Source organism: Peromyscus leucopus, chromosome 1, assembly GCF_004664715.2.
Source record: "Peromyscus leucopus breed LL Stock chromosome 1, UCI_PerLeu_2.1, whole genome shotgun sequence".
In the NCBI taxonomy this organism is placed as follows: Eukaryota; Metazoa; Chordata; class Mammalia; order Rodentia; family Cricetidae; genus Peromyscus; species Peromyscus leucopus.
Genome location: NC_051063.1, coordinates 72,035,847 through 72,061,813, shown reverse-complemented (window position 1 = coordinate 72,061,813; position 25,967 = coordinate 72,035,847).

Sequence of the window (25,967 nt, the reverse complement as noted above, 5' to 3'; positions counted from 1 at the left end):
AGCGCTTACAATTTAAGTCAACCCATTTCTATTAATCTATGTTTTGCCACATGGCTTTGTGGCCTTACCTATGTTCCGTTACATCTTGCTACCCCAGCAGTGCTCAGCTTCCCCTCCAACTCCACCTCCCTTCCGCTTGTCTCTCTGCTTGGATTCCCCGCCTGGCTCTATTCTGCCTTGCCATAGGCCATAGCAGCTTCTTTATTAACCAATGGTAGCAACCCATATTCACAGCATACAGAAAGACCTTCCCATGGCAATCACTGATGTCCTTACAAGGAAAGGGGGCTTTGGGCCCAGACCCAGAGGAGAGGGCCTTGTGAAGACTAACTAGTAACTGGACGGATGCAGTCACAAGCCAAGGAATGCCAAAGGTGGCCAGTAGCAGCCAGAAACTAGGAGGAGGTGGGAAGAGTCCTCATCGGTCTTCAAAGAATGTTTGACCCTGCAAATAGCCTGACTTCGGAGAGAGTGGAATGGAATAGGTTCCTCTGTGTTGAACCATCTGGTTTGTGGCAATGCTACAAGATGAATACATCTTCCCAAAAATTCCACTTAAAATAATAATTTATCTACTGTGTTAGCTTTCTCATCGCTGCAACAAAATGGCCAAAAACAGCTACTTAATGAAGAAAGGGTTTGTGTGGCTTACAGTTTGAGGGCACTGTCCATTGTGGCGGGGAAGGCATGGCATGGTGGCAGGAGCTTGAAGCAGTTGGTTACATGGTATCTGCAGTGAGGAAGCAGAGAGATGCATGTTGATACTCAGTTCCCATTCTCCTTTTTTATTGAGTCCATGTCAGAGGAGCAGCAGGTGGTAACCAAAATTCAGGTGTCAGCCCACCAGTAGGAGAATCACTGGTGGGCAAATCTCAGATAAGCAAGGCCCCGAGACCACAGATTCCAGAATGTCTTTTACTTTGGCTGTGCCTTCACATGTTTGCTGCTGCCATCTTTCTCTGGTATCTGGCATGGCATGAATGGGTGTGGGGAGATCCCCACTGCCTGCAATGTAGTGTGTTTATCTCATGGAAACACCCTGTTCTACTGGGCATTTTTACCTGTGGATTATTATGAAGATGATTTCTTCTTAAGCTACACTGTCTAATTGACAATTATAATGTTAGTTTAAACAGAGTTTTGACAATAAAAATTAAAACATGGAAGTGTCACAGAGCTAGAACACATGAGTTTCTATGAAGGGGCCATATAGGCTGTGCCTTGGATTAATTATTAAGAAAAACAATTGAGTCCCAATAGCCCAGCTAGCTTTAGTTCTTTTCATCTTAATGTTGGGAGATGTGTTCACAGGTTTCTGAGTGCATCATAGCTGAAACAAAGCTTTGAAAATAACCTAAAGTTAGACTTAGATGTTTTTGTTAAATAGCTTTGAGGTGAAAAACCCAAGAAGACAATCTTAAATTTTAGAAATGCACATAGCTGAGTGAGGAATTCTTTAAGGTCTGGAAATAAGAACAAAGCAGCCCAATTATCATTAGCTGACCTGCATTTCTTGCTAGGATTGGTTGATGACCAACGGCAATGATTAATTTCTTGTACCCATTTCTGCTCTCAATCCCCTGATATAAAAAACTATTGATGATGCCGGGCAATGGTGGCACATGCCTTTAATCCCAGCACTTGGTAGGTAGAGGTAGGCAGATCTCTGTGAGTTCAAGGCCAGCCTGGGCTACAGAGTGAGTGCCAGGAAAGACGTAAAGCTACACAGAGAAACCTGTCTCAAAAAACAAAAAACAAAAAACAAAAAAAAAAAAAAAAAAAAAAAACAACGATTGATGAGTGGGTATGTGCCCTAAAGACTTAAAGTAGAGCTGACTGATTGCTTTTCATATACAAAAGTTTAGATTTATGATTCCTTTAAGATTCCTTATAAGATTACCTTTCAAGATAAGTAATAAACTGATTGGCCCTTTCTCTATAAACCACAAAACACACCCTGCCAGTAAAAGAATACCTTGCTTGCCTACACTGTTAACCTATAACAAGTTGCTTGGGTATAAATGTACATGGGTTCTTAGGATAATTTGTTTTTCACTTGTAATGCATAAAATGTTTAATCATGTTAAGGGATATGGAAGACATGTCTTTTTTTTTTTTACTTGCATTCATTGTAATCATTCATTTGAAAAATAGAATGTAACCACATTGTAATTTTTATATTGCTTGAAAGATTTTGCTGGGGTATATAAGCTGTAGGGAAAGACTAGAGAGAGGAGAAGGAAAACATCAAGAGAGACAGAAGGGACATTTCTGGATAGAGATGGGAAAAGAGAATATAGAACAAAGAATCAGAATAGAGAAGAAGAATAAAGAAGGAAATCATGTGGAGGGTGTGTGAGTGTCTTTTCCCCTAATCCCCTCAGATTAAAAAAAAAGTCAAGCATGACAACTCTGTCGATTCCTCTCATATACTGTGCTGCTGGAAGCTGGCCCCCCAGGCAGTGAAAAGTCTGAGACCCCCCAGCCGATGGAATGGTACCACCTACATTTAGAATGAGTCTTCCAACCTCAAACAACCTAATCTAGAAACTCCCTCACAGACAAGCCCAGAGGTTTGTTTTCATAGTGTAGTGGTTTGAGAAAAAAAATGCCCCCCATAGGCTCACATGGAGTGGCACTATTAGAAGGCATGGCCTTGCTGGAGTAGGTGTGGCATTATTGGAGGAAGGGTGTCACTGGGGACAAACTTTGAGGTCTCAGACGCTTGAACCAGACTAGAGGCTCCTAGTCTCTTCCTTCTGCCTGTGGATCCAGATGTAGAACTCTCAGCTCCTTCTCCAGCACCATGTCTGCCTGCACAGCACCATGCTTCGTGCCATGGTGATAATAGACTATGCCTCTGAAACTGTAAGCCAGCCCCAGTTAGATGGGTTTTTTTTTATAAGAGTTGTCATGGTCATGGTGTCTCTTCACAGCAATAGAAAACCTAACACATGGTAATTTTAGTTCCTGTAAAATGACAATTAGTATTAATCATCACACCTACACAAATGAGCTCACAATTAATTAAAAACCAAATATAAAAGGATAATAAAACCAGAATAATGGTGAGGTTGCCACAGCCACTTTGAGAACACTGTGGATATCATTAAGGATGTTGAGAACCTTATGGGAATGGAGAGGAAGCTCTTGGACCCATACAGGGGCCTTGACTTGCAACCAGGACCCTGGAAAGACCTCATCTTTGATGAAGAGCTGAAATAGAAAAAAAAAAATCTACCAGCAGACAACAAAGAAATTTTCTTGTTTTGGGCTCCCATCTTATCCTCAGATACTAAAAGCTGCATCACATGTAACCTAAGGGAGTGGAAGACGAAAATGCAAATGTTTCCTATAAGCATGCCACTTGCCCCCGGCCAAATCCTCACAATCCAAAATTACAGACTGACATGTAAAGAATCAAGAGAAATGGCATCTAGGAGAATGAAGACACCAAAATGTTCAGGTATGGGCATTGTTAGTCACCAAATATAATCTTGTGTCAGGTGTATAAATGTAGCCATTGTATTCGTGATTATCTGTGGTTATCTGCAGAAGACTGGCACAAGATTGGGACCCTCAGCGTTTCCTCATGGAAGAAAGAGAAACCCATGAGACCCCATCCCTCCCCAAGGGACAATTGGCAATTAATGGCTGTTGAAGGGAAGGGTGTCATTGTCTTGAGTGGTGTCACCACTGATAAGTTGTCCCTGCTTCAGGAAAAGCACTAACTCAGAGCAAAAAGAAGACTGGAGAATCGGAGGAGACTTGTTGAGAAGGTTTGATCAGGATAGAAAGTGGACAATTGGGGGTGAAGATGAGGTGACTAAAATGCATTACATAAATGTATGGATGCTGGGTGGTGGTGCATGCCTTTGATCCCAGCACTCAGAAGGCAGAGCCAGGCAAATCTCTGTGAGTTCGAGGCCAGCCTGGTCTACAGAGTGAGTTCCAAGACAGCCAAGGCTCCATAGGGAAACCCTATATTGAAAAACCAGCACACACACAAAAAAAATAATGTATGGAACTGTCAAGACTTTTTTTTAAAAAAAAAAAAAAGACAAAACTTTGAATATTAATGATTATTCTATTAAGAAAGACTTGACAGATTTGAATTTGAAAAGGGAATTAAATAAAATCTATGGGATAGAAATTAGACAAGGCTGGAGAGGTAATTAATAACCTGGAGAGAAACATAGTATCTAGGATGTAACAAAGAAGGAAAAATAAGGACAGGAAGAAACAGCAAACAAACTTCTCACCAGAGTTCCAGAAAACCACGAGAATAAAGACAATGAAAGAGAAGCTATAAAGGAGAAAAAGAACTTTGGAGAACTGATTTAAACTCGAATACTTAGGGCTGGAGAAATGGCTCAGTGGTTAAGAGCACTGGCTGCTCTTCCAGAGGCCCTGACTAACACACAGTGACTAACGGACCATAACTCCAATTCCAGGGACTATGACACCGTCTTCTGACTCAGCAGGCCCCAGGCACACACATGGTACACAGACATGCATGCAAGGACAACACACACACACACACACACACACACACACACACACACACACACACACACAATAAATATACTTTAAAATTGCTATATCTGCAAAGAAGCAGAAACATGTGCTTCTAAACTAAAAGGAAAATCATTCAGTGAAAACATACCCAGAGTAATGGACGAAATCGACCAGAAGGCATTGAACAGTCGTTAGAAAGGTCTCAGGTCAGTAACTTAGCTTCCACCCTATGAAACTGAGTAAAGAAGGACAAACAGACAGTAGACACAGAGGGGACCCCTAGGCAGCTGCCGTCAGAGACAAAGCATAAAAACCAAGAGAAAACTCAGTGAGACCAAATGATGATTCTTGGAAAGGATCAATAAAATGGATAAATCTCAGCAAGAAAGACAAAGGAAAACAGAAAAGGGAGAAAGAACACAGGGCTGAAAGCTGCCTCAGTGGGTAAAGGCGCTTGCTGTGGCAGCCTGGTGCCCTGAGTTCAATCTACTGGAATCCACGTCGGGGTAGGAGAAAACTGACTCCACAAAGTTGTCCTCTGAACTCCACAGGTTCATTATGGCACACACACACACACACACACACACACACAATAGTAAGGAGATTAAAATCTCTTAAAGAGAAAAAGATACAAATTGCCCACATTAGGAATGAAAGGAGGAAAACTACTGCAAAGCCTACAGACAGGAAAAAGACAATAAAGAAAACGAACACTACGAACATCTTCAGGCACAAACAATCCCCAGTGATGAAATGGGATGATGCCTAAGGAAAGGACCTGCTAAAACTCATCCAAGATGAAATAGTCTTCTGAATAGTCCTGTAACCACTACAGAAACTCAATGCATAATTTAAGAAAAACAACTTCCATAAAAGAACCAAGCACAGATGGTTTCATTGAATTCTACAAAACATTTAAGAAATAAACATCTTGGTTCTGCAGTCACTTCCAGGAAACAGAAGCACAGAGAAAGTTCCCACCCCACACTATGGTGCCAGTGTTGCCCTGTTCTCAGAACTAGAGGGCAAAGAAAAAAAATCCCTCATCAGCAGGTGTGAAACTTCTCAGCAAAATATGAGTGAGTCATATCCAGCGACATATTAAAAACATACCCACCATAACTACTGTGGTTTGGATCTGGTATGACCCCACCAGGGTCCCCTGTGTCACAGGCTTGGTCCCCAGGTCAGAGATGTTTAACGATCTAGAGGACCTAGAGGAAGGTCTTAATCATTTTGCCTTCAAGGGATTTGTGAGACCCTAACCTCTCTGTCTCTCCCTCCCCCTTCCCCTTTTCCTCTCCCTGTCCATTTCCCTTCTTCCTTTTCTCATGTCCTGGCCACGAGGTAAATGGCTTTCTTCCACCATCCACTCCTGTGCCTTTTAGAACCAAGAACATTTTGAAAAAACAAGAAAGTTGGAAGAATCATGTTACCCAACTTTTCAGTTTTACCAAAAATTGCATTAATTTTTTTCTAATTACTATGCCATAAAGGGGCAACTGTATATATTGTGGAATATAATAGATCCATACAGGTGCCACCATCTTTTTTCTTTATTTTATTTTATTTTATTTTATTTTATTTTGCAAAGGCATGAGGCACGCTAATAGAGGCAGGCTAGTCCTTTCAAGGGAGTAGTCTGTCTTGCCTAACACTTCAGACTCCCTGCTTAGGGAACCGGGTCACCAAGAGACCCTTCACACTAGGCTAACATCTGGCAACAACAACCTGCACTTGTGTCTGTAAAGGCAGGTCATCATCCAGAGGGCACCAGACCACAGAGTAGACCTGGAGGGAAGGCAGTAACTTGGCCTCTCAGAGAAGCAGCACCCGCCCTCAGTGCCAAAGCCCAAGCCATTCTTTTCCTCCTGGTTCCTATCTTGGTCGGTGGAGGCAGCCATAACTAAATACCAGAGATGGGAAGTTAACCGAGCGGTATTATTCTCTCAGTTCTGGAAGCTGGGACTCTAAAGTCAGGGTGCCAACATGGCCGTTCATGGTGGAGACTGCTGCTTTCCCATTGGGTCCCTGAGTGGAGGAGAGGAGAGCGGGCTCCCTGGTGTGTCTACCTTGAGGGGCATTGATTCTCCCACCAGGACCCCAGCCCATGATTTCATCTAAACTAATCAGTCCCTCCCACAAGGGATTAGGACCTCAGCATATGGAGGTAGGGGTCATAACTGAGTCCATGGCTGTCACTGTGAGAACAGCCCCTTGCCCCCTGCCCAGAAGCCATCACACTTCCCTTTTGAAAACTGGACTGAGGGCCGTTGTTGAGCTCATCAATCCACCTGGACTATTGCGTAGTGCCTCCTGTCCATTTTACCTCAGGTGGAGTTCATAGATAACCCCTCATTAAAGGAGACCAGAGCCCCACGAGGCTCATCAGCCTTGCAAGAAGAGCTCCAGTGGGAAATAGGCTCAGTTATAAGCCAACAGCTCCCCACCCCTGCCCCAGCTGAACAACACAAAGCACTCAGGCTGAAGAAGACCAAGGAAGAAGGCAGGGTCAAGATGCCTGGTGCATACACATGAGACTCTGCCGAAAGTCCCCCACATCATGTACTCACTCTCTGATTGACGGCTGTTGAGTGGTCAGAATGTGTTCGGGTAACTATGGGAGTGAGCAGGACAGACCCCTCCACTATTCATCTCTTCTCAGATGCTGGGTGAGGTTACAGCTGGCCTCATGCATACCAGCAGTTGCCAAAACAAGGTTTGGCAGGAGCTTCTGAGTGGAATGGGCTCACCCCGAGTGCTAGATGGCAAAAAATCTCATAACTGAGATAAACACTGATATGGCCACTTCCACTCACAGGCCCTCAAGGCCCCCACTGTGTGCACTTTTGCTCCTGGGCTATTGTAGTTATAACTTAGCACCCCATTATTGGGATCAGGAAGCATGTTCGGAGATGGGACATGACTGGTCTAATACACACACAGAAGTCTGACCTCATGCTTGAGTACAGACTTCAAGAAAGTTTCTTTGCTGCTCTACTCATGGCGGTGGAAACTTGGGAGGGGGCTATTGTATGAAATTCGTCCGCAGTCAAGCGGTGGTGGCGTACACCTTTAATCTTAGCACTTAGGAGGTAGAGGCAGGTGGATCTCTGGGAGTTCGAGGCCAGCCTGATCTACAAAGTGAGTTCCAGGACAGCCTGGACTGTTACACAGAGAAATCCTGTCTCAAGCCATGCCCCCCCCAAAAGAAATCCATACTCTGTCAAGGTCGTTTCAATTTCCCCATTATAGATCTTTACACCTGAGTGACCATCTACGAGGAGGGTTTTCATGGCAGCTCAGGGACAGGCCAGGTCTAAAGAGCCGTGAAGAGCCGTGAAGAGCCTTTATCCTGTCTCCGCGCCTCTTCCGTGACCGTGCCTATGTGCTGTGACCTGCCTATTTTCCCATGACTTCGCCAAGCATGCTTTCTGCATCTAGTGTTTACTCTCAAAACATCTGTGTCCCTCTAGCACATTCTTGCAAATGCCCTCCTAGGGCTGAGCAGCTCCCAGAGAGAAGCAAGCTGCAGGCCACAACTCCTCTCCCCAGCCTGTTTTCAGGCCACACCAGCCTGGGGAGGCTGAAGCCACAGAAGCAAGCTCAGAGCAGTGGCAATGGGACTGGCTATGGCTGGCAGGGACACAGGCTGCCCAAGTATTCCCTAGTAATGATGGCCTAGCTCCCCTGGGAGCCAATGGACCCAGTGCAATGGAAAAGAGAGGCCCTGCCTGCAGCCAAGAATGTGCAGAACTCAGGTAGGCTCCTGTGTGTCACATGCACAGGGAGGGGCTGGCTCTGTTCCCAACCACCATGCTCCCAGGTGACCAGCCTCCTGAGGAGACAGCACAGAGGGCAAAGGAGACCTCAGCAAGTCACTTAGTTTCTGAACCCCAGAGCTCTTGCCTGTCAAATACAGATAAAGATGACAGAACCCAGCCCACCACGCTGCCATGGTGATTAAACTCTGGATGAATAATAAAGATTGTGTCGGGTCCAGGGGCACTAGTGAGTGCCCCTTAGACACTCACTGTTGTCACCAGCAGCATTAGAAATGTGAGACCAAGCAGGTCTTGCTGCCTCTGAACCCTGAATTAATACCGTTGAGTACTTCTTTTTTTTTTTTTTTTTTTTTTTTTTTTTTTTTTTTTTTTTTTTTTGGTTTTTCGAGACAAGGTTTCTCTGTGTAGCTTTGTGCCTTTCCTGGAACTCACTTGGTAGCCCAGGCTGGCCTCGAACTCACAGAGATCCGCCTGCCTCTACCTCCCAAGTGCTGGGATTAAAGGCGTGCGCCACCACCGCCCGGCTCGTTGAGTACTTCTTAATGCTCATTCAGTGTCTTGGGGTCATTTTCCGTCGGCTGAAATAAACAGTGGTTGGGTAGCAGATGAACAGAGACGAGGTTATTAAGCCTTGAACTTCAAGGGCTTCATTCCCCCTTGGCCTGGGCTCCAATGCCTTGCACTGATCTCAGATCAGAAGCTGCAGTTGCCTTGCTTGAGCACGAGCTGGGGGTGAGGGCGCCCCCTGCAGTAGCCTCCTTGTGTTGGCATTTCTCCGGCACTAACTGCATTATGTATGTGCTTTGTTATGATGGGTTTCCTGAGAGCAGTAAGAGGTAGGGGGAGCAGACACTACAGCAATGCCCGTTCAGTGGATGGGGAAACTGAGACAGCCTCCATAGCATGCCATCGGAGTGATGAGAACCCCAGGGTGAGGCTTTCAGAGGGTAGAACTGAGCTCACCTCAGACTGAGGATGAGGTCAAAGTCAAAATATTCTGCACCTGGAGAGCCTGGGTTCACAAAAGTCAGGAAAGGGCTAGAGTTGTAGTTCCATTGGTGCAATGCTTGTCTTGCATGTGCAAAGCCTTGGGTTCAATCCCAGCATTGTAGAAGCCAGTAACAGCCGCACACATGCAGCCCTGTAATCCCAGCATTCCGAAAGTGAAGGCAGGAGGCTGGGAAGTTCAAGAGCACCCTGAACCACACAGCAACTCTGAGACCCTGTCTCAAAACAACCTGTTTGGAGCTGGGAGAGGGCTCAGTCCCCAACATCTGCATGTCTTGTGTATCAGAGACAGGCAAATCCCCTGGGCTGTCTGGGCAGCCAGTCTAATCAAAGCAGCAAGCCCCGGGTCCAGTCAGAGATCCTGGCTCAAAAAATAAGGTGGAGACACCTGAAGGAAGACACACAAAGTCAGCCACTGTCCTTGACACACATGCACAGGTGAGCACACCTATGCAAGCATATACATACATACGTACATCACATGTGTGCATGCGCACACATGCAGGAGCTGGAAACAGAGGCTGTACCGTCAGCTGCAATCATATGGTGCTGGGATCAAGCAGGGGACGACAGAGATTCCCCTTTACACCCTCTGTTGCTATGCTCCCCTGCCCAGCCCCAGATCCCACGGTGCAGGGTCTCCCACAGTCAGGAAGCAAATCTGTGCAAACATCACATCCTCACTGTGTTGTGACCAGGGACTACAGACTCTCTATGGAGTTTGCCAGAAAGTAGTCTCCTCCTGCCAGGACCAGCAGTGCCTCTCTTGTTGCTGCCAGGCTCTTAGGTAGTTCCAGGGGTACAGCAGAGAACTAAGACAGCCAGACCAGAGGGTGGAGTTGCCCAGCCAGAGCTGTGACCCTAAGAGAGGCAATACAGGTCAGCTTGTCCAGCAGGGGTTCTCAACACTCTGAGCCATAGGAATCTAGATCTTGCAGATGACTTGGGAGAGTATCAGTTGTTTTTTTGGTTTTTTTTTTTTTGGGGGGGGGTTGGGGGAGGTATGGTGATATTTTATTTGTACTGAAATGTGATTTGTATGTTAATAAATAAAGTTGTCCAGGGATCAGAGCTAATAGCAAGCCATCATAGAAGCTGGGCAGTGGTGATGCACGCCTTTAATCCCAGCACTTGGTAAGCAGAGCTAGGTAGATCTCTGTGTGTTCAAGGATACAGCCAGCATTGGAGACACACGCCTTTAATCTCAATACCAATCATAGAAGACCTGGAGGTCTGTACAGACAGGCAATGATGAGGCGGTCATGTGGTTGGGTTTACAACCAATGAGAAAGCAGAACAGAAAGTCTTTATAAAGACAAACACACAGGAAGTAGCTCTCTTTCAGAGAAGTAGAACCACAGCGAGAGGAAGGGTAAGGTTTTTAGCTCTTAGCTATTGCTCTGACCTCTTGGCTTTCTTCTTTGCATTGGTTCTGTGTTTCTTATTGAATAAGACGGTTACTTCTACAGGAAGGGACACAATTTGATGTGTCTCAACATCAAACCTCTCACAGTCACCATGCCAAATGTCGGGAAGTCACAGTGTCATTATGTGATAGCATTTCAGCCTCATCATACCAATGTCACCTCCATGGCAACCCTGTGTCATACGTCACACTGTCACCACCCTACTCTCACTGTGTCTTGGCATTACCATATCACAGCGTCACCATGTCACACAGGCCCTGCCTCTCAGTCACCACATCACACTGTGACCATACCACATGTCACCACCACCTCTCACGAGTTTTCCATGTCCGGCTAATTGCTGCTGAGGAAAGACCTTCAGGAGGTGCCATCCCAGACCCTCATGCAGAGACAAATGCCTCCAGACCCGGGGACTGGGCTGGTATTCACACTGGCTATTGGTGCCCTCAGGCTGTCCCTATAAAAGGTTTATGTGGCTCTCTTGATAGTTAAGTGCTAAATAATGCCCAGAAATGTGTGTGGATCTAATTTTAGCATGCATTTCTGGATGGAGGCCAGCAGCCACAGCCACATAGCTGCTCAGGAGCCTACAGACCTCTTCAGGCCCTCTTCTTAGATATGCTTTTCCCACTGGGCCAGGCAAATGGTCCAGATTTCACCTTTGCTCCCAGTAGGCAGTGCCAGTTCTCTTGACTCAGTGCCAGCGCCAAAGCCACAAAAGAGGGCCACGGCTCACTACGTGGATTCTTCTCTAATATGTCACCAATGGGAACCAGTCTCAGAGACAGCAGAACTTGATGATTCTTGGGCCATTGGCTTCCTAGCTGTTCCCTCCAGCCACTTACTTGGGCCAGGCATTATTCAACTATGGCTGTCATAAGAGACCAGAGAAGGGACTGGCCCTCGTTTCAAAGACCCAGACCATCAGAGGTGACAGACAGAATCCAAACCAGGACCCTCAGCTGAAGGTCCAACTCAGAGAAACAGGTTTTTTAAAAACCCTGCTGGGGCCCAGGGGCTTACATAAAGTTTGGATATTTGTGAGTATGTTTCAGTGCATGTTCCGCAAAGATGAGCCCTGCCTTCCTGATGGGTCCTTGAAAGTGACCCTGTCCAGTGGTGGTCAAACCAGTAAGACGGACCCAGAAGACATGCACAGCATCATAGTTACAACTTGCGTTTGAGTCTTAAAGGGCCAAGCACCACACTGTGCAGTCTGAGCATGCCTATCTAGACTTTGTCAGGGCACTTGACCTTGACTGCTGCTGACCCCAGCCCAGGAGTCACTCACTCCCATTAGCTAATTTCCAACAGTTGCCATCCCAGCTCCTATTGTGAACCGTCCACCATGGGCTTATGTGTGTGAACACTTGGTCCCAGCAGGTGGCGCTATTTGGGGAGATTGTGGAACCTTAAGGAGGTGTGGCCTAGCTGGAAACTATGGGTCATGGCAGATGGGGAGAAGGGAAGGTCTCAGTGGTTATAGCCTGACCTTCTCCCAACCCGTGTACTTTCTCTATGTCTCTGCCACTGTCTCTTTCTCTTGTGTCCTTCCAGGTCTACCATGATGTGAGCAAGCAGCCCGGCACTCTGCTGCCACAGACACAGGGGCTCTGCTGCTGTGCCTTCCCACTATGGTGGAATGAACTCTCAAATGATAAGGCAAGATAAATCCTTCCTTCCCTGAGTTGCTCTGTTGGGTATCTTTTCTTTTCTTTTGTTTTTTCAGGTAGGGTTTCTCTGGGTAGTCCTGGCTGTCCTGGAACTCACTCTATAGACCAAGTTGCCCTTGAACTCACAGAGCTCTGCCTGTCTCTGCCTTCTAAGTGCCGGGATGAAAGGCGTGTGCCACCACTGCCCAGCCTCTGTCAGGTGTCTCATCAGAGTAAGTTACACATTCTTGTCAACCATCTTTTAGAAACCATGGAAGATGCAACTTAGGGCCAAGGGCCTCCTCACCCTCTCTGAACCTGCTCCCTCCTCAAGGATTCGTGTACAAGGTTTTCATGTGACTGTCTTCCGGACCAAATGCAGGGACTGAGACCTATAACCTACCAGGTAGGTCTTGCCTGTTCAGGTCCCATTCTCCCAGTGAGGTCCCTCATAGTCTTGACAGGTTATTTGCCCAATCTAAGGCTCCACAGCTGCCTTACAAATGAGGGGATGGCTTCCTGTTCTCAAGCAAGGTTAGTGAGCAGCCACAGGCCCGCAGTCCATTGTTTGGTCCTTCAGTTCTGTGCATGGCACCATCCTGTCTTTTACCACAGAAAAAAAATGCCAAATATAATGAGGCTTTGCATTCCTTCTGCAAAGGGCCATTAGCTTCTCAGCCTGAGGCCTAACCTGGAAACCCCCTGCCTCTTAAGAACCCTACAGGCCAGAATGAGCTCCAGGCTCCAGCTCCAAGCTATGGAGAAGCATCCCCCTGTAGCCCACACAGAGAAGCATCCCCCTGTAGCCCACACAGGGAATCAAAGTGATGCTGCAGAGAACTAAGACCCCATGGAGCTGTGCCTTATGGGTATGTCTTCAGAGAAAGAAACAAGGCCCAGTTCCCTCCATGTTCAGAGTCCAGAGCATGGCCACTCCTGGGACCCTGACAGAGGCTGATGAAGTCTGGGAGGAAATTCAGAGGGGAATAAGGGAATGAGACTTTTCTTGAGGGACAAAGATTCTGAGTTGCAGCTTTCACTCAAGGTACCCAGCAGCTTGCACTCAGGCTCAGGGCAAGACTTCCTGGTCTCCTCAGAAGCACTTGCCTAACAAAGGTGTATTTTGCCTAGACTCAAGGACTCATGTAAAAGGGGCTCCAAGCCCCACCCTCTGGACTATGCCTACTGATAAAAATAGAAACAAGTAACAGGTAAACTAACAAACAAAAGGCTTTCTCGCTGTAATAAGTGTGTGGAAAGAGATGGAGAGGATGTGTTGAGTGGAAATCCCAGGAGCCCTCCCCCCAGCGCATGGCGGGCTATGCACTACCTTCTCTGCAAGGTGTTGCAGCAGGACCCACAGAGGACAGGGGCAGCCTGACGACGGGCAGGCAAAGTCCCTCTGACAACAGCTGCCAGAACTCATGGTAAATGGGGCTCTAGGTACTCTTTACAGGAAACAGCTCAACTCCATAAAGGAGGTCCTATAGCGCAGTTCAAAGATGGGCAACTGAGACATGGAGGCACTTGATGGATTCACCCACATCCTACAATTAGGAGAACAGGGTTCTAGTTTCCCAAGTGGTTCCTGGGTCCCATCTCCCTCCATGAGTCTTCCTGGCCTAGACATGACCCTCACAACCCTTCATCTTGTCAGTGAGGCCAGCCTAGGCAGCTCAGAGCAGACCCTGAGTTCTGGCATTCAAAGACATAGTTTTGTTGCCCCAGAGAGCATTTCCGGGGCGGAAAATGTGACACTGTACACTCACCGCAGCATGGAATGCTCCCTAGCTTGGGAAGACACCAGATCTCTCCTAAGCAGGCAGAACCCCCAAATTCTCATTGCTGCTGAACCAAGGTGAGGGGGTCTCCTTCAGTCTCTTTGATAGACAGACAAGGCGACCTGGTCCCTGAGACACACACACTGCACCAGAGTGATAGATGAACACAAAGGCAGCCCAGTGAGAGGCTCAGCAGAGACTTCAGGAGCCATTCCTAAGCTCTCTCATGTCCTGCTTCAGCAGGGCATCTCCCCAGCCCACAGCAGGCTGGGTCTCCCTCCTTCACTCCCTCTTGGCTCTGCCTCTTCCACCCCACGCACATCTGAGGTCTGACTCAGGTAATATCAGAGCCCCAAGAAACACCACAGCGGCCCGATGCAGCCAGGTCTTGGATGGATGCTCCAGGTAAAAATAAAAATAACTGACAGCCTCAGCAAGAAAAGAGGCCAGGCACCACCCCTAGCTGGTCTCCATGCTCCTGGCTTGCCAGCCATGGCCAGTGTGGTAGCAAAACCTCTGTTAGCAGCTGTGGCTAGCTCTAACCTGTACCCCAATAGCTCCTCATTATCTGTTTCTTGAGGGGACTAGATCCACCCAAACCAAGACTCAGGGCACATACTCTTCCACCCTGTCCCTGAGTGTTCCTAGAAAGTCTGACCAACCCCAGGCTCCTCACAAGGGGCATATGACAAATGCATCCTTACGTCCCTGTCCCCCTTGATCGGTCCACTTTGGGTCAGACTAGACAAGCCAAAGGAGGAGGGAAGACCCCACACTACAGCTTCTGGCCAGAAAGAAAGTCATCTGTGTCTCTCTGACAAGGGTCTGAGCACTGTGGAGCCCCATTAAACTGAAGCAGAGTATGCTGGGCTTTGGAAAGGGACTCCCAGGTACCTCTGGCAAGGGCTCCAGATAGCATGGTTTACAAGGGTGAGCCACATCCTACCCTGCCTTCTAGAACTTTCTCCAAGATTTCTAGCTTTGCTGCCTCCTCACCTCTCCGTTTAGTTGCTCTTCCCTCAGCTCTCTTGGAAGTTCCCACGCCTGTCCCTTTACAATAAGGGTCCTTGTGGTCTCCTTCATGGTCCAGCTTGGCCCCTCTTCTGAGTCTGTCCTCCTCTTGAGCCATCCACCCCCATCTGCATCTCTAGCCCACTTTTGAGCCACGTATCAGGAAGGCTGCCCCCACTAGTTCCCTTGTGGCCCACTTCAGAATCCAGGGTCCTGCAGATCCAATTTCCAATATCCACAGAGTCTTTCTCCATGAGGGTCCCTACTTCCAAAAGAAGGACAGAAGAGTAGGTGGTACCAGAGGGGCTTGCCAAAGCCTTACTCAGCAGCCAAGGACAGCCTGAGGGCCACAAGAGAAAAAACAACCCCCTTCCTCATGATCACAGCAGACTGGCAAGTTTGTAGATGTAACCAACCATCTTATTAAATAAGAAACACAGAACCAGTGCAAAGAAGAAAGCCAAGAGGTCAGAGCTAAGAGCTAAAACCTTACCCTTCCTCCTGCGGTGGTCCCACCTCTCCAAACCAGAGCTACTTCCTGTGTTAAAGTCTTTATATAGTTTCTGTTCTGCCTTCTCATTGGTTGTAAACCCAACCACATGACCGCCTCGTCACGGCCTGTCTGTATAGACCTCCAGGTTTTCTATGGTTGGTATTAAGATTAAAGGCATGTGTATCCAATACTGGCTCTGTGAACACACAGAGACTTACCTAGCTCTGCCTACCAAGTGCTGGGATTACAAACGTACGCCACCACTGCCCTGCTTTCCTATGGCTTGCTAATAGCTCTGACCCCCGGGCAACTTTATTTATTAACATACAAATAACTTTTTTTTTTTTTTTTTTTTTTTTTGGTTTTTTGAGACAAGGTTTCTCTGTGTAGCTTTGCGCCTTTCCTGGAACTCGCTTTGGAGACCAGGCTGGCCTCGAACTCACAGAGATCCGCCTGCCTCTGCCTCCCGAGTGCTGGGATTAAAGGCGTGTGCCACCACCACCCGGCACCAAATAACATTTTAATACAAATAAAATATCACCATACAAGTTCTCAACCAATGCTGAGGACCATGAAAGAAAATCAAATCCTTCAGCAAGAGCAGGCCTGGGGCTCCAGCAGGGGCCCCCTAACCTGATCCTGGGGTCCCACACCTTTGTCCCAGTCTCCTTCTTAGTGGTGCCACTAAATCGGACAAGGACCAACCTGAGCCAGCACTGAGCCCAGATGGGAATGCCCACACATGCCTATCCCCAAAACTGCATCACAGCCCACTGATGGCTCCTGGGACTGATGCCCACTGATGACACACACTATAGACACCAAGCATTGGGAATGGGGACACACTCAACAGTTGACAATTGAGGACTAATGTACAAAGCTCCAGCACCCTTGCCTCTAGGGGTGAGAGATACCTCAGGCTTGCATTTCCCAGAGTCCCCAGGGGCATAGGGCCCTGCTAAAACCCATCCCCTCAGTTATTTCCATGGTCATCTCCAAAATAGACCACTCCCTCCAACCCTGGTCTAGGAGTTTGTTTCTGAACCAGGAGGTTGAACCAAGATAGGGGACCAAGCTGGAGTTCTGGTGGGGACAGACTGCTTCCAGAGTCCCCACAGCTGATGAGAGAAGTCAGGCAGGAAGACATCAGGACCTCAGGCATCTGTGTCACTGAAGTCCCACTGTGGACCTTTGGAGTGGGCATTATATAAGAAATGAGGCTCAGACATTCCCTAGTTCCCCATGGGGACAGGTGCAGCTGAGGACCAAGCCCAGCCTCCACCTACTCTCTGTCACACTGATATCTTCTGGTGGGACGGGTAGACCTGGGCGGGGGAAACAGCCCATCTCAGAAGCAGACATTTTCAGGCATTTCATGAAGGTGTCTACAAGCCATCCCATCGGGTCCATGAGAACGGCAGGCGTATTGCCAAGGGGGAGGGTTGGCTCATTGCCCCCTTGGGACTCCCCAGACCCAGTCACCTGGGGACACAGACAATGGGCCGGTTCCACACATCGGGCAGCCCCATCCCCCACTCTCCCTTGTCTCACCAAGCCCAGAGCTCAGCTGTCTTCTTTAAGGCTGAGCTAATGAGAAGCATATTTTACTTCCTCCGGGGAGGCAACTGGGGGGTGGGAGTCGGCAGTGCAAACTCTGGCGGTGGATGAATCACCCCACCGCTCTTTATTAATTTTTTTACAGCCATGTTTTTATGGTGTTTCTGAGAACACATGGAAGGGTAAAGCTCATCTCTCCTGTGACCAGCAATAACTGTTTGGACTCGAGTTCAAAAGGCCAGAGATGTTGAAACAACCCAGAGCTGGGTTCTGGCTGCCTCTGGGCTAGTCATGGTTGCAACCATAGATTAGCCACATTGAGACCAGACAAAAGAGACCAATCAACACTAGTCACCTTTTATGTCTGTCTGTCTGTCTGTCTCTCTCTCTCTCTCTCCCCCTCCCTGCCTTCCTCTCTCCCCCTCCTCCCTCCCCTCTTTTATTCATTCCCTTCCTTCCATTTTTTAATGCTGTAAGCATTCAATAAGCATGTGTCCAATGCAATAACTAATTCAACTAAGACCTTCTGCTTGTCCAAGGAAATTAAAATAATTGACCTACTGTGCATGGCCCATGAAGAGGATGGACTATGATAGAGTCATAAACTTAACGACTGCAAGACTATTGTGCAACAGTAGTTAAGTGTCCCCTCCGTGTTTTTAAGTGAAAAGTAAATTACAGAACAGGGTGCAGAGCGAGAGCTAAGCTTTATTTTCAATATAATTCTTACATAAAGAGAAGCATGGAATAAACGCACAGACACCACACCTGCTAACAGAGGGTGTGTCTACAGACACTCTTGACTTCCTGTTTCTTAGCTCTCCATATATTTTCAATAATGACCAAGAATCTCTTCTGGAATCAGGGAAGGACACGGTCTCTCTGAAATAAGATGGAATACCATCATGTATGGCTGTTCTGCTTCCTAGCACCAAATGCAAACAGGACCTGTCAGAGCCCTTCAGGGCCATTTCTGTCCCTGCAGATTCTGTCCTGAAGCTCTTCAAAGATCCTTGAGGATGGGAGAGGATCACTGGCTTGATGGATACCTGCTCTAATTCCACTGATCAAGACCCTGAGAAATGACACTTGATACTTTTCAAACACAAAGCTTCTGCAAGGCATGTCCCCACCCCCAGCTCCCAACCCCCGCCACCTCACTGGCATATCACCCTCATTATCAGAGCTCTTGTCCCAATGAGACTGCTTGACTGAGCAAATAAAAGTGCAGAATACCCGGGTACATCTATGTTTCAGACAAGACAGAAGATTCTAGTGCAGGATCGTTCATTATCCATCTGCCACTGGCTGGGAGGTGTGTGTGTGTGTGTGTGTGTGTGTGTGTGTGTGTGTGTGTGTGTGTGTGCACATGCACTGTGTCTGTATATGTTCTGTGTGAGTGAGTTTCCCACTGGAGGCTTCGCCCTCCAGGTCCCTGACCTTGTAGAAGAATCCTGCCATAAGCCCCATTCCCCTTGACCCCCCTCTTTGCAGGTTCCAATGAAGCCTGGTCTTGATCTTGGCCTGTGGGCCAACTTGGATCCACCATACCTGATGGCCAAATCACATGAGGCTAAGTGATCTGCAGTCCTTGCTCAGCCCCAGATGGCAGCATGTTTTCATGGCAAGTAACAGAAAACCCTCCACACTGGATCAATGGGAGAGATACAATATTGATGAGATGTGGAGTCAACTAGGAGACACACCTCTTGGTATGTGTGTGACAGTGTTTTCAGAGAGGATTTAACTAAGGGAGTTAAATGTGGGCTGTGCTGGAGGCCATACTGATGTCTGTGGCCTGTACTGATGCTGAGGGCCATGTTGATGCCTGTGGTCTATGTCACTACCTGATGATGATGATGATGATGATGATGATGATGATGATGATGGAGGAGGAGGAGGAGGAGGAGGAGGAGAAGAAGAAGAAGAAGAAGAAGAAGAAGGTGATGATGATGATGTCTCCATCATGGACAACGAGACATGACCACATCCTCCACTGACATCAGCCTCCAGGGTCTTCAACCTTCCCACATGAACTGAAGTCTAGTAGTTCCCTAGGAATCTCCCAGGCCTTTGGTGCCAGATTGGGACTGCTGAGGAATTCAATCTCACAGACTGAGCTGATCCCAGGTTCTCAGCCTCTCCATTTGCAGACAGACACTGTTGGACTGCCCAACCCCTATTGTGTAAGCCAGTCTATTAAAAACCCCTCTTACATGGGTGCTGGGTAACAAGCTCAGTCCCTCACATTTGTACTACAAGAATGTTATTGACTGAGCCATATCTACAGCTCCCAAATATAACAAATACTTTAAAACTAAACATTTAATGGATACCATTCACAACTATAAGTCAATACTTAAAAACAAATTTCAATGTGTATACATTTCTGGGGGGAACAGTATGAAGGGTCAAAACTGGTACAAGAGGAATTTGAAAAGTTTAACCTCATAGCTGAATAGTCAAGAAAGGAGGTAAAACTCTTGGAGAAGCAACAGAAAAACAATGGCAAGCAGTAAGCAATTCAGTACAGCTACAAGACCCATGCTCAACACAGAAAAAGGAAAAGCCCACTGGCAATGCATCCAGTGGTGTGGTACCATCTGTTATGGCAGTAGGGCGCATAGGGACTCTAGGAACGGCCCTATAGAGGATGCAGGAAATTGCTACAGAGAGTATTCAAGGAGCTAATACAGGAACAAAAGAAGAAGCTGGACTCAGCGTTGAGTGCTATCTGGGCATGCTTGAGGCTCGGGGTCCCATCTTAAGAACTATTTTCTTTTAATGCTTTGGGTGTTTTGCCTACATGTATGTCTGTGCATCACTTGCATGCCTAGTGCCTGTAGAGGCCAGAAGAGGACTTCAGAGTTGTAGTTATAGACAGTTGTGGAGTTGGAATTGGAGTTATAGACAGTTGTGAGCCATTGTGTGGGTGCTGGGAATCAAACCCAGGTCCTCTGGGAAAGCAGCCAGTGCTCTTAAGATCTGAGCCATCTCTCCAGCCTCTCCAGCCCCTATCCAAAGGACTTTTGTTTTTAAGTGAGGCGGGCCCTATTTATAAACAGCTAGCACACTGTCCTGGGCAATTTTCATCAAGCTAATCTAGAAATTAAAAGCTAATTAAGTACAATGAAAAGCACAGCACATTTTTTTTCAGGAGCCATATAAATAGATTTGAAAATCCCTATGAAAAATAAAGATTCAGTGCTGGGGAATGACTCCGTGGCTAAAGTGTTGACATGAGGAGTGAATCCCAGCGCCCACATAAAAGCTGGGCCTGGCAGTGGACATATGCAGCCTCAACACCAGGGGACAGGCAGACCCTGGGGACTTGCTGGTCAGCTAAATCAACAGGCTCCAGGTTCAGTAAGAGACTCTATCCCAAAAATAAGGTAGAGGCCAGGATTCGTAGCACACACCTTTAATCCCAGCACTCAGAAGACAAAAGCAGGCAGGTCTCTATGAGTTTAACAATAGCTCAGTCTACAGAGTTCAAGGTCAGCCAGAGAGGAGAGGAAGATACCCAGTGTTGACCTCTGACCTACACACACACACACACACACACACACACACACACACACACACACACACACACTAAAGGTTCATGAGTAGCTAAAATAATCTTTTTTTAAAGCATCTTGGGGTCATAGGAACACATGAATTCATGAGAAGATCAAAAAAACACAATTAAAATTTAGAGTCAGTTCCAGTGACGGAAATGGCAGAAGATGAGAGCACGGGAGATGAATGATGGAGTGATTCTAGAATCAAGTCCATGGTGTTAAGGTTCAGCCCCTCCCACACAGAGACCATGGTGCAGCTGGTAGCAACAGGCCCAGGTCCCAGCCACACTGTGACCATCTAAACACTAGGGTGTTTCTTTTTGTTTTGAGACAGGGCCTCAGGTAAACCAGGCTCTCCTCAAACTTGATATGTCGATATGAACATGTGAGCCATGTCTGGTTTTATGCAATGTTAAGGATTGAACCCAGAGTTTATGCATGTTAGTTAGTTCAGAGCACTTTACCTATGAGCCACATTCCCAGGCCTCAACCATCTACACATCAGGCCATGATTATCTGGGTATTGTATAGTATGTCTCATGATTTCAACTGATGTCATGACTTTTCCAATGTTTAATGCATATTAGTGCTTATGAAATTCAAATGTTTTCTGCATTGGAGAGTAGCTGACAGAAGCAGGTTCTAAATAGATAGTAGACTCTTGAAATTCTTACCTTGAATTAAGTATCTAAATTGTCAGGCTGTCTCAAAAGCAATGTGAGTAACTGAAACCCTTGGCCTCTGAAAACATACAGGCAGCTGGGTATCATGGCACAGGCCTGTAATCCCAGCACTCAGAAGGCTGAGGCAGTGGGTGGGGATAGGGGGTGGGATGGGGTGACGAGTTCCAGACCAGCCTGAGCTACAAAAGGAGTTTCAGGTCAGCCTCAGCTACGTGGTGAGACCTGTTTCAATAAGCAAATGAAAAGGTCACCTGAAAACTGAGGAGAAAGGTTGGGAGGATGGCTCAGTTGGTAAGGTGCTTGCCTTGAAGGCACACAGACCTCAGCAATCCCCAGAGCCCACATAAAAGGACATGGGCATGAAGAAAGCCTAACACTGGAGAGGTAGAAACAGGCAGGTCCCTGGGTTCACTGACCAACTACACTTGCCTCCTTGACAAGTTCCAGGATGACCCTGTCCAAATAAATAAACACTCTTTTTCAAAAGATGGACAGTACCTGAGAAACAGCTGAGGTTGTCCTCTGGCCAACACACACACACACACACACACACACACACACACACACACACCCATTTCTATTAATCTATATGTTGTCACATGGCCATGGCATTACCAGTCTACTGGCATCTTGTTGCTCCTTGGGCAGCAGACTGGCATCTCTCCTGACTCCACCCTTCTTCATCTCCATCTTCAGTTTGAATGTACCACCTAACCTTATTCTGCCTTGCCATTGGCCAAACAGCTTTATTTATCAACCAGTGAGAGCAACACATATTCACAGTGTATAGAAAGACATCCCACAGCAAATAACAGATCTCAATTTTATCAACGTTAAAGGTTTCTATTTGAAAAAAGAATGTCCCAGACCAAGGAAACATGAGTGAGTCCCAAGAGAGCCTATTTCCAATGTCTGAAACTGATAGGGAATCATTATCCAAACTATACAAGTAACCCTTACAGGTCAGCAAGCAGAAGACCGTCAACCCTAGGAGGGTAACCAAGAGCAGATGTCTCATGGCTGAGGGACTCTGAGGTCCACTGTGCAAATGAGGAGACTTTCCCTTGCTGGGAACCAGAGACAAGGAAGTGCCCTGGGATGTGCGCTGTAGGTTTGCAGACACTGTGGTAGGGGACAGACTAGTGTGAGTTTGTGAGTGTCACCCAGGCATGCTCTGTTGAATGTGTGTGCCCTGAGGGTGTTTGATGTCACAGCTGCGTGTGTACCCTTAGGAGAAGATTTCATACCCATGGCGCTCCTCCTGTGTATAAATTAATAAGGAGCCATGAGAAGGGTACTCCGCCACCCCTGCTTAAGACAAAGAGCAGCAGGAAATGCAGGCCGTGGCTCAGGGATTTAGAAAACTTAATAGTTTCTTCTTGTTGTTTTAAAGTATATTCACATCCTAGAAATTGAAGTAGATTTACTTACATCTGTGAAGACCAATCTCAAAAATATAATGGCAGGGCTGAAGGTGTATCTTAGTTGGTAGATGTATCTTGCCTCACTTGCAGGAAGCCCTGGGTTCTATTCCCAGCACCTCATAAATCAGCATTTGTGGTAGTGCATGCCTGTAATCCCAGCAGGAGGTGGAGACAGGGGGATCAGAGATGCAAGGTCATCCTCAGCTGCACATCAAATGCAAAGCCAACCTGGGGCACAGGAGACACTGTCTCAAAAATAATAATAATAAAATAGTAATCATGTTCCGGAGAATAAAGGAAGAGCTGGATAAGATTACAAGCTGATCCTATTTATGTAGATTTTAGGCACATACAAAATAGCACTAGATATTTTCCAAGGAGCTGCTTATTTTAAAATAAATGTATGATCTATTGAAAGGAGATTGGAAGAACAAAGATTAATGTGCAAGACTAGGTGTGGTGTTATTCTGGAGAGGGAATGGAGGAAGAGGATATTATGCACGCACAAATGAAAACATCACCTGGCGCAGCTGCCCAGGAGTGAGCAGGCCCTCACCTGGCTTGCTGACTCTGTTTGAGGCCTGAATGGGCCTCACAGGTGGTGGTTCAGCACCACCCATGTGCATGAGAACCCAACCCGAGGCCACATCCCACCATGGCAAACTGAGTTCTGGGAGGAGCAGAGGAAGTCTCAGGCAGATCTAAAGCCCAGGTAAGCACAGCAGGGCCTCACCCAGCATAGCTTTCTGTCCTCCTCTCCAGTCAGGTACCCACAGGCTCCTTCACCTCCGCCCACCGTCATTCCCACACTGCTCTCAGGCCCAGCCCCCCACCCTCATACTTACCCTCTACCCTCAGCAGAGGGGTCCCTTCACCCAAGCAAGACAGTAGAAGCCCAGATGAGATCACACAAGGAGGAGAATGGCGGTGAGGTCTGGACTACAAGTGGTCTCAGCCATGTCCCACCCTTTACCCTGCCCGAGCCACTTCTCAGTAAAGCTCTTGAAAGGGCCTGGCATACACTGAACGTGGGCCTCAGAGGCCTCAGAGTCAAGAGTCTGGAGAGGAGTCCCGTATGCGGCCCCGGTGATGTGACAGCCTCCATCTCAGTTGCTGTGTGCATCGCTGCTGAGTGTTATTTCCTGCTCGTTGATGTCCATCCTGAGCATCACTGGCCAATAGAAAGGAATGATGGATGGACGGCCCTCTAGGCCAGGGACTCCCTAGGGAAATTAACAGGGAGGGGAGGACATCCACCCTCCTTCCCTGCTGCAGTCATATGCCGGGAAACTAAGAGCTTCAGGACCTTGGGGAAAGGGACACTAACAGGGGTGGCACTTGTTTACCTTCCCTGCAGTGACAGTCTGTACAGCGAAGACCCCAGACAGTGAGAGCGCATTTCCAAGCTGAGGCAGAAGACCCTGTGAAGTCTATAGAGGGAAGGAGAGGCGGAAAAGGGACTCAGAGGGAAGAAAGGAAGGACCATGAGCCGAGCAGCCAGACAGCCCAGGTCTCACAGGCATGCCAGTCAGGCGAAGGAGCGGGGAAGCCGCTTCACGGTACACTGCGTTCCTTAGGGTGGTCAGCCACGGTGTACGGTTCATGAAAACACAGAGCCAAGCATCTCCGGGAATCTCCCAGGCAAATAAAGTGTATCCTGTTGAAACAGCACTCTTGTTTTGTTTTAACCATTTTAGGACAAAGCCACATTGTGAAATAAACTCATGCCCACTTTGGTTTCATTCCCACAGGATTCCAAGTGGAATCTTGGTTATTTCTCGAAGGGTCCTCCTCTGTGATTGTGGAGCACAGCTCCCTGAGGGCCTCTTCCTCCTCCTTCTGTGAGCCCTGGCCTCCATAACCTGTCCACGGCCTGAGCCACTGTTCCCAAGCTCTATGCAGGGCTGGATCCTCACCTGCTCCCAGGCACACCCAGCCATTGGATCCCCGAGCAGCCCTGGACAGTCTTACTACAGAGGGATGGCTGAGTCCCTAGAGCCCACATGAGACCCATAGCTACTCTCTCTAGCTTACGACAGCCCTGAGGGGTGAACTCCTCAGGGCTTTGTTATTATTTACTCACCACAGTAAGGAAATAGTCTCAGATGGGGACAAGGTCCCAAAGTCACCCAGATGGTTCAAGCCTAAAGTAACAGTTTATGCTCTTTCCTGGGTGTGTGCCACCTTCTCATCAGGGCTAAGGTCTAACTCCAAGAGGAGGGTTGAGTGCCAGCCCACCCCCCATCCCCACCCCCGCCAGGCCTCCAGAGCACACTCCTTCTGGCACACCCATCCTCCAGGATGGGTGTATCAGAAGTCCAACACAACCCCAGCTTCCCAGGCTCTGCTTTTATCAAAGTCCCTAGTTCCCTAGTTCCCTTTGCCCAGCTGCAATCCTGGGCTCTTCACGTGTGGCCTTGATGTCATTCAGAGCTTCCTTCTTTAGCTGTGGTGTGGGGTTGGTGATAAGGCATTTATCTGTAAATTGCTCCCCTTACCCCATGCGAGGGAGGCCCAGATGCAATTATTGAAGTGTGTCTGTTACCCTGAGGTCACCCCCTCTCACCCCCGGGAATCAGGACCAGGGTCTAAGGATGCCACCAGAAAGACAGCAACAAGAAAAGCAGCAACTGGCAGGGCAATCTAAGGGTGTTACCAGCAGACCCAGGCATGGAGGACACCAGCGGAAGAGGGGTGGGGATATTAGACCACACCAGTCAGAAGTCCTGGCCCACCCTAGGGATAGATAGACAGCTGCTCGACTCCAAGCAGAGCTAGCCCAGGCCAAGGTGCATCCTCACACAGAGCACAGAGTCCTCATGAGAAGCTTACTAAATGCTTACCCCGGGTCACGGGAAGTCTGTAAGTTGAGCCACATTAGGCCCTAGCCTGTATTGGGACAGACTTAATGGCCTGGGCCGTAGTCGCCACCAACATAAAGTGTTCTTGTTCCCCAGTGACTTTAACAAGGTATTTATGGGCGGGAGACAACACCGGGCGGGCTTATGGGGCTGGCTGCTCAGACAATCAAGGCAAAGAGCTGGGTCAGCACAAGGGCCCAGCGA